General features: G+C 47.0%; 1 protein-coding gene across 10 annotated transcripts in view; it reads left to right on the plus strand.

Moving 5' to 3' along the window:
* Positions 1-7,966, plus strand: part of DISP1 (dispatched RND transporter family member 1) — a 192,051-nt gene that overhangs the window by 160,637 nt on the left and 23,448 nt on the right. The gene's annotated exons all lie outside the window — the stretch shown is intronic.

Here is a 7,966-nt window from a genome sequence, read left to right on the forward strand (position 1 = left end):
TATTGAGAGACAGAGAGACACAGAGCGTGAGCAGGGGAGGGACAGAGAGAGGGGCAGACGCAGAATCCGAAGCAGGCTCCAGGCTCCAAGCTGTCAGCACAGAGCCCGACACGGGGCCCAAACCCACAAACTGCGAGACCATGACCTGAGCCGAAGTCGGCCGCCCCACCAGCTGAGGCACCCAGGCGCCCACACTCTACGTTGTTCTTAAAAGCAGAACTAAAGACTTTCTGTGGATGTTGAGGGACTAGCCTGTCCTCCTGGACAGCAGCCGCACGATGTTGGTTACACTGTTGTAATTCCTTTTGATACTGGGGATTTTTACTGTTTTTGGAACTCCCCTCAAAGATTTGGGCTTTTCTGTAACACCCTCAAACTTGTGCCCTACTGAGTAATTTTGTAGGGCAAAATAATTGAAAATGTGTGGGAAATGAATTTAAGAAAGGTTAATGAGGTTTCTTGTCATTTCGAGCTCAAACAACAGTTTTGACATTGAACCGAATGTGGACATTCACTAAAAACTGGAAGCCAGAAGAGCTTGGAGGAGAAGGAAACCAGCCCGTTTGTGAAGGAAGAGTATGTTTTGGTCTCTGGTGCGAGGGGGGCCTCGTCCGAGCAGTAACCTCGGCAGGGGTGGCTTCACTGAGGTTATAGTGGACACACATACCCTTGTTTCTATCATCTGTATACTCTGTAGCAAAAATGCAAGATGCTTTTCCTTTTTTTTAGATAAGATCTATAAAATTTCGAAAGTGAAAAATTAGATAAAAACAGGGAGGGGGACAAACCGCAAGAGACTCTTAAATACAGCGAACAAACTGAGGGTTGATGGGGGTGGGGGTGGCCATTGAGGAGGGTGCTTGTTGGGACGAGCTCTGGGTGTTATACGTAGGAGATGAATCACTGGCTTCTACTCCTGAAGCCATATTACGCTATGTGTTAACTAACTTAGAGGTAAATGAAGTGGAAAAAATTTTTTTAAAAAGTGAGAAGTGTTTATACGTCTTTCTTATCTAAATGACAGTAATGAAATATATATTTGTTGAATCAGTCTTAATGTAAGTCTCAAAAATGTGCTTCTAAAGCTGTGCCCCCAACCTCCAGACCGATCTTTTGGACAGCCTCTCTGTGATACCATCCAAATTATCACTGACTTCACTCAGCTGAAGGTATCATTATATAAAAATATGTTAAATGTAGTTTTAGGTGTTTCTAATTGTACCTAAAGTACATCACTATACGTAAATATTGAACAACAGGAGTGTGGAAATGCGTTATAAGGTACCTACGTAGGATATATCAACCTGGTTTATTCAGTATTTCACCATTTTTCTGGTCATACCCTATATATTTATAAAGTACATACTAATAATTTTTACTCCCATATTCATAAGATTCTCAGAGGTTTTCTGAATCATTAAAGGAAGATCGAAGTCATTCTGTTTTCCCTTCAGCGTCATATGTGTAAACCCCCTGCACTGGCTCCCAACCTGGGCTGCCATCCACTCACCTGCTCCTGCCACCAGATCATTCGTCCTCGGATAGAGTTTATATCTACCACGTCCCGTGTCCTAGGATAGAGTTTGTATCTACCATGTCCCCTGTCCTAGGATAGAGGTTGCACCTACCACATCCCGTGTCCTGGGATAGAGTTTGTATCTACCACGTCCCGTGTCCTGGGATAGAGGTTGCAACTACCACTTGCTGTGTCCTGGGATAGAGTTTGCACCCTACTGCATCCTGTGTCCTGGGATAGAGGTTGCACCTACCACATCCCGTGTCCTGGGATAGTTTGCACCCTACCGCGTCCCTTGTCCTGGGATAGAGGTTGCACCTACCAAGTCCCGTGTCCTGGGATAGAGGTTGCACCTACCACGTCCCGTGTCCTGGGATAGAGGTTGCACCTACCACATCCCGTGTCCTGGGATAGAGTGGGATAGTTTGCACCCTACCGCGTCCCATGTCCTGGGATAGAGGTTGCACCTACCACATCCCGTGTCTTGGGATAGTTTGCACCCTACCGCGTCCCTTGTCCTGGGATAGAGGTTGCACCTACCACGTCCTGTGTCCTGGGATAGAGGTTGCACCTACCACGTCCCGTGTCCTGGGATAGAGGTTGCACCTACCACGTCCCGTGTCCTGGGATAGAGGTTGCACCTACCATGTCCGGTGTCCTGGGATAGAGTTTGTATTTACCATGTCCCGTGTCCTAGGATACAGTTTGCTCCTACCACATCCCCATGTCCTGGGACAGAGGTTGCACCTACTACATCCTGTGTCCTGGGATAGAGGTTGCATTTTACCACATCCCGTGTCCTGGGATAGTTTGCACCCTACCGCGTCCCTTGTCCTGGGATAGAGGTTGCACCTACCAAGTCCCGTGTCCTGGGATAGAGGTTGCACCTACCACGTCCCGTGTCCTGGGATAGAGGTTGCACCTACCACATCCCGTGTCCTGGGATAGAGTTTGTATCTACCACGTCCCGTGTCCTGGGATAGAGGTTGCAACTACCACTTGCTGTGTCCTGGGATAGAGTTTGCACCCTACCGCGTCCCTTGTCCTGGGATAGAGGTTGCACCTACCACATCCCGTGTCCTGGGATAGAGGTTGCACCTACCACGTCCCGTGTCCTGGGATAGAGGTTGCACCTACCATGTCCGGTGTCCTGGGATAGAGTTTGTATCTACCACATCCCGTGTCCTGGGATAGAGGTTGCAACTACCACTTGCTGTGTCCTGGGATAGAGTTTGCACCCTACTGCATCCTGTGTCCTGGGATAGAGGTTGCACCTACCACATCCCGTGTCCTGGGATAGTTTGCACCCTACCGCGTCCCTTGTCCTGGGACAGAGGTTGCACCTACCACGTCCCGTGTCCTGGGATAGAGGTTGCATTTTACCACATCCTGCTTCCCCATGCTGCAGCCCCTGTTCTGGGGACATTGCTTAGTCTGCTCGGGAAGGTGTCTTGTATGATGTGTGTTTCCTCTCCCTCTGCCTCTGTCTGTCTGAACCCTGCCTGCCCCCCAGACCTCGCTCAAGCTCTGCTTCTCATGTCAAGTTCAGCACTAATCTTAGGATTACTATCTCCTCACATCCGCTCCCTGTCCCCTGACCACTTAATGTTTGCACTACGCCTTGAAGTTCTGATTATTTTCTTGTATTAGTCTCTAATTATTTTTGTCTGGCAGGGAGGGGGGTCACAGTTTCCTGGCACACTGCCCAGAGCAGTGGCCCTGGCTCTGACTCCACAGGTCCTGCTCTGAGGCCTCCTGAACCTGATCCCTGGTCAGGAGCCCAGAGCTAGCAACTCCAAAAATGATGGTGAGATTGCTTGTAGTCACTTAAACTGTGCAGTAAATATTTGAATCAAGCAGAATTAACTGTAGATTTTGGATGAAATGGATTTTGTTCTTTAAAAAGAGTGGCACCTAGGTGGCTCGGTTGGTTAAGCATCCCACTTCGGCTCAGGTCATGATCTCGTGGTTTGGGTTTGAGCCCCACGTCGGGCTGTGTGCTGACGGCTTGGAGCCTGGAGCCTGCTTCGGATTCTGGGTCTCCCTCTCTCTCTCTCTCTCTGCCCCTCCCCCACTTGTGCTCTTTCCCTCTCTGTCTCTCAGAAATAAACAACTGCAAAGAAAATTTTTTTTCAATAAATAAAATAAAAATGGTGATCTGTGGATAGTGTTACTTCTTTTTATCTAGTTGATAGGATTCTGTATCAGTGAGAGAAATTTCCAATTTCTTGACTTGAGTCACACGTACCTACATGAGTACATATGCAATTTCCCTTTATAAAAATTCTTTCACTTCTTTTTAATTATACAGCTAATTCATGAATACGTTCTCACGAATTCAAAAATACAAAGTAAAACGCATCCTTGATTCTTTCCCCCGCAGTAAACAGGGCTATCAATTTGCCACGTTCCCCTCCACATTTTTAAAACACATTTACACATTTTGCATTTAGTTTTTCCTATAAGTACAGTGTGAATTGTTGTGCAAGTCCTCACTTGGTTTGCCTGGGTGTTCTTCCTGTATCAGTGTGTGTGCACTCCCTGCACGGGGTTGCACCTATGGGGCACCAGCGTCTACCCAACCTTCTGTTAGCAGGTGCGCACGTCAGCTGCCGTCAGCTCGCTGCAGACCACCCCTCCGTAAGCATCCTGGCCTGCGCTCTCTTGCTCTGAAATGAGGCCTTCCCACTCCGCCTCCTTTCTGTTTACAAGCAGGATCTCGTGGCACCAACACCCACCCCTCCCGATCGTGGCCAGAAAACGCAGGATCAAGTTGGGAAATGTGCCTTTGAGACCTCTCCATTGACTTGCTCTGTGATCCTGGACCTTCCTCTCTGTTTCGTAAAAACAAAGATTAAATGAGATAACGTTCAGGGTTCCTAACAGTCTCTCATTCTACCTAGGCCTACGTGCGTGATGCCATTTATTTTTATTATATTCAGCTGGTAGTGCCATTTGCCTCTTCTGAAGGGACCCGGGAAGGTTTGCAGCGCTTGTGAATTATAGGGCCCTTGTCTCCTGATAGCCTTCTTAAATGAGGTTTGACAGCATCTGCAGATGAACGGGGAGTGAGTGGTGGGGGTGCCGTTCTTGTTTTGGGCAAGTGCTCCCCGGTTTGCAGAAACCTGCCACCCTGCCAGCTCATCTGTGGCTCTTTCTCGTTTCTCACAAATGCTGGGAAATGGAAGGTCTTGTCCAGGGTCACCAGCCGACGATCTCCGGTCCCAGATTTCTCTCACATCTTTCTACCACCAGGTTCCCTACTTTGCTGTAGACAATTTCCTCATCCTCAAGTATTTATTTAAAATACACCCCGGAAGGGGCGCCTGGGTGGCTCAGTCGGTTGAGTGGCTGACTTCGGCTCAGGTCATGATCTCGTGGTCCGTGAGTTCGAGCCCCGCGTCGGGCTCTGTGCTGACAGCTCGGAGCCTGGAGCCTGTTTCGGATTCTGTGTCTCCCTCTCTCTGACCCTCCCCTGTTCATGCTTTGTCTCTGTTTGTCTCAAAAATGAATAAACATTAAAAAAATTTTTTTTTAAATAAAATAAAATACGCCCCGGAAAAGTGTGGAGGTTCCTCAAAAAATTAAAAATAGAACTACCCTACGACCCAGCAACAGCACTGCTAGGAATTTACCCAAGGGATACAGGAGTGCTGATGCATAGGGGCACTTGTACCCCAATGTTTATAGCAGCACTTTCAACAATAGCCAAACTATGGAAAGAGCCTAAATGTCCATCACCTGACAAATGGATAAAGAAGATGTGGTTTATATATACAATGGAATACTACTTGGCAACGAGGAAGAATGAAATCCTGCCATTTGCAGCAACGTGGATAGAACTGGAGGGTATTATGCTGAGTGAAATAAGGCAGAGGACAGATAATCATATGATTTCACTCATGTGGAACTTGAGTAACAGTAGACCATGGGGGAGGGGAAGGGGAAAAAATAGTTACAAACAGAGAGGGAGGGAGGCAAACCACAAGAGACTCTTAAATACTGAGAACAAACTGAGGGTGGATGGGGGGTGGCGGAGGGGAAAGTGGGTAATGGGCATTGAGGAGGGCACCTGTTGGGGTGAACACTGGGTGTTGTATGGAAACAATGAACGATGGGAATCTACCCCAAAACCAAGAGCACACTGTATGTTAGCCAATATGAGAATGATATTTTTTTTAAAAAAGGGAAAAATATGCTACGTATCCTCTTTAACATTTACAAAGTGCTTGCTGTTTGTTAGATGCTCTGTAATGTTAGTCCTCCTCCGCTGGCCCTTTCGCCGTCCGCCTGGTGTATTTTGTACTTGTGTGTAGTCCCAGGGTGCGTGGGACAGATGTGCACTTGGTCACGTCCACTGAGCCTTCAGGAGATCCACCACCCAGGCAGCTGTGGGTGTTACACCGTGGCACAGACCTTACACATCAGCTCTGGTCCATGAAAGTTCAGCGCTGAACTGAAAAGGTGTTATTTGCACACTGCCCTTTTACAAAAAGGCACAATCCAGTGGGACTATTGAGACAAAATGTGCTACTTTAAAGGGCACTTTCTTACTGACATTTGGTTATTGTCATGAAGGAGAAAGTATATTTCCTTCAAGGGTTTTAATTGTTCAGAAATGTGCAAAGCTATATAAATGTTAACCAGATTTCTGGTGGTCATTTTTCATGTATACAAATATGGAATCATTAGGTTGCGCTCCTGAAATTAACATAATATTATGTCAGTTTTACCTCAGTTAAAAAAAAAAAAAAAAAAGGAGTGGAACGGAATGGAAAGCCCAGAAATAAACCCAGGCTTGTAGGGTCTATTTCCAACAGAGGAGGCGAGAGTATACAACGGGGAAGAGTCTCTTCGACAAATCATGTTGGGAAAACTGGACAGCGACATGAGAATGAAACCACTGTCTTACACCATATGCAAAAATAGACTCAAAATGAATTAAAGACCTAAAAGTGAGACCTGAAACCATAAACATCCCGAAAGAACACATGAGCAGGAAACTCTCTGACATCTGCCTTAGCAACACTTTTCTAGATACGTCCCCCGAGGCAAGGGATACAAAAGCAAAAATAAACTATTAGGATTACACCAAAATAACAAGGCTTTTTTTTTTTTTTTTTGCTGCCCCTCCCCATAAAAAAGCATTTGCACAGTGAAGGAAACTGTCAACAGAATGACAAGGCAACTTACTGAATGGGAGAAGATATTCACAAATGTGGCCTCTGATATAAAGGGTTAGTGTCCAAAATACATGAAGAACATCCAGAGGGCCAACAGACACACGAAAAGATGCTCAATCTCGCTCATCATCAGGGAAATACAGATCAAAACCGCCATGAGATACCACCTCACACCTGTCAGGATGGCCAGAAACAACACAAGAAACCACAGGTGTTGGCAAGATGCAGGGAGAAAGGAACCCTCGTGCACGGTTGGTGGGAATGCAGACTGGTGCAGCCACTGTGGAAAACAGTGTGGAGGTTCCTCAAAAAGTTAAAAATAGAACTACCCTAGTAGTAATCACTACTGGGTATTTACCCAAAGCAAATGAAAACACTAATTTGAAGGGATGTGTGGACCCCTGTGTTTATGGCAGCGTCATCTACAGTAGCCAGGGTCTGGAAGCAGCCCGAGTGACCGCTGACAGACGAGTGGATGAAGAAGTGGTAATGGGGCACCTGGCTGGCTCGGTCAGTAGAGCACGTGCCTTTTTTTTTTTTTAAAGATTTTTTTAATTTTTAAGTAGTCTCTACACTGAACGTGGGGCTTGAAGTCACAACCCCGAGATCAAAAGTCACATGTTCTTCCAACCGAGCCTCGCCGGGTGCCCCAAACATGCGACTCTTGATCTCGGGGTCGTGTATTCAGGCCCCACATTGGGCGTGGAGATTATTTAAATAAAGAAAATACTGCAGTTAAAAAAAAAATAATTTAAAGAAAGATGTGGTATGTAGAAACGTGCACGTGCACACTAGAATATCACTCGGCCATAATAAGGGTGAGAGCCTGCCATTTATAACAACGTGGATGGACCAGAGGGTATTATGCTCAGTGTAATAAATCAGAGGAAGACAAATACCGTATGGTTTTGTGGACTCTAAAACACAACAAACAAAGGCAGAAACAGGGCAGAAACTGATCCATCGACCCGGAGAACACACGTGGTTGCTGGAGGGGAGGGGTGCAGGGAGAGGGGGCCCGGGGAGGACAGTCACAGCACGGGGAGCACGGCCAGCGGTGCTGTCACAGTGACGAGTGGTGACGACGGCGGCTCCGCTCGTGTGACCACAGCATCACGTGCACACTGCAGGTTCTACCGTTCACGGTTCCTGCTCGTTTCCCCCTCCCTACGGCCTCCCACTCTCTCCTCAGACATTACTAAGAGAGCTAAAAGGTGAGGGAAACAAGGAAACACCATGTGTAGCCTCTCCACATTTTCTTCTGTTT

The sequence above is a fragment of the Neofelis nebulosa genome, chromosome 15 (genome assembly GCF_028018385.1).
Source record: "Neofelis nebulosa isolate mNeoNeb1 chromosome 15, mNeoNeb1.pri, whole genome shotgun sequence".
Lineage (NCBI taxonomy): Eukaryota > Metazoa > Chordata > Mammalia > Carnivora > Felidae > Neofelis > Neofelis nebulosa.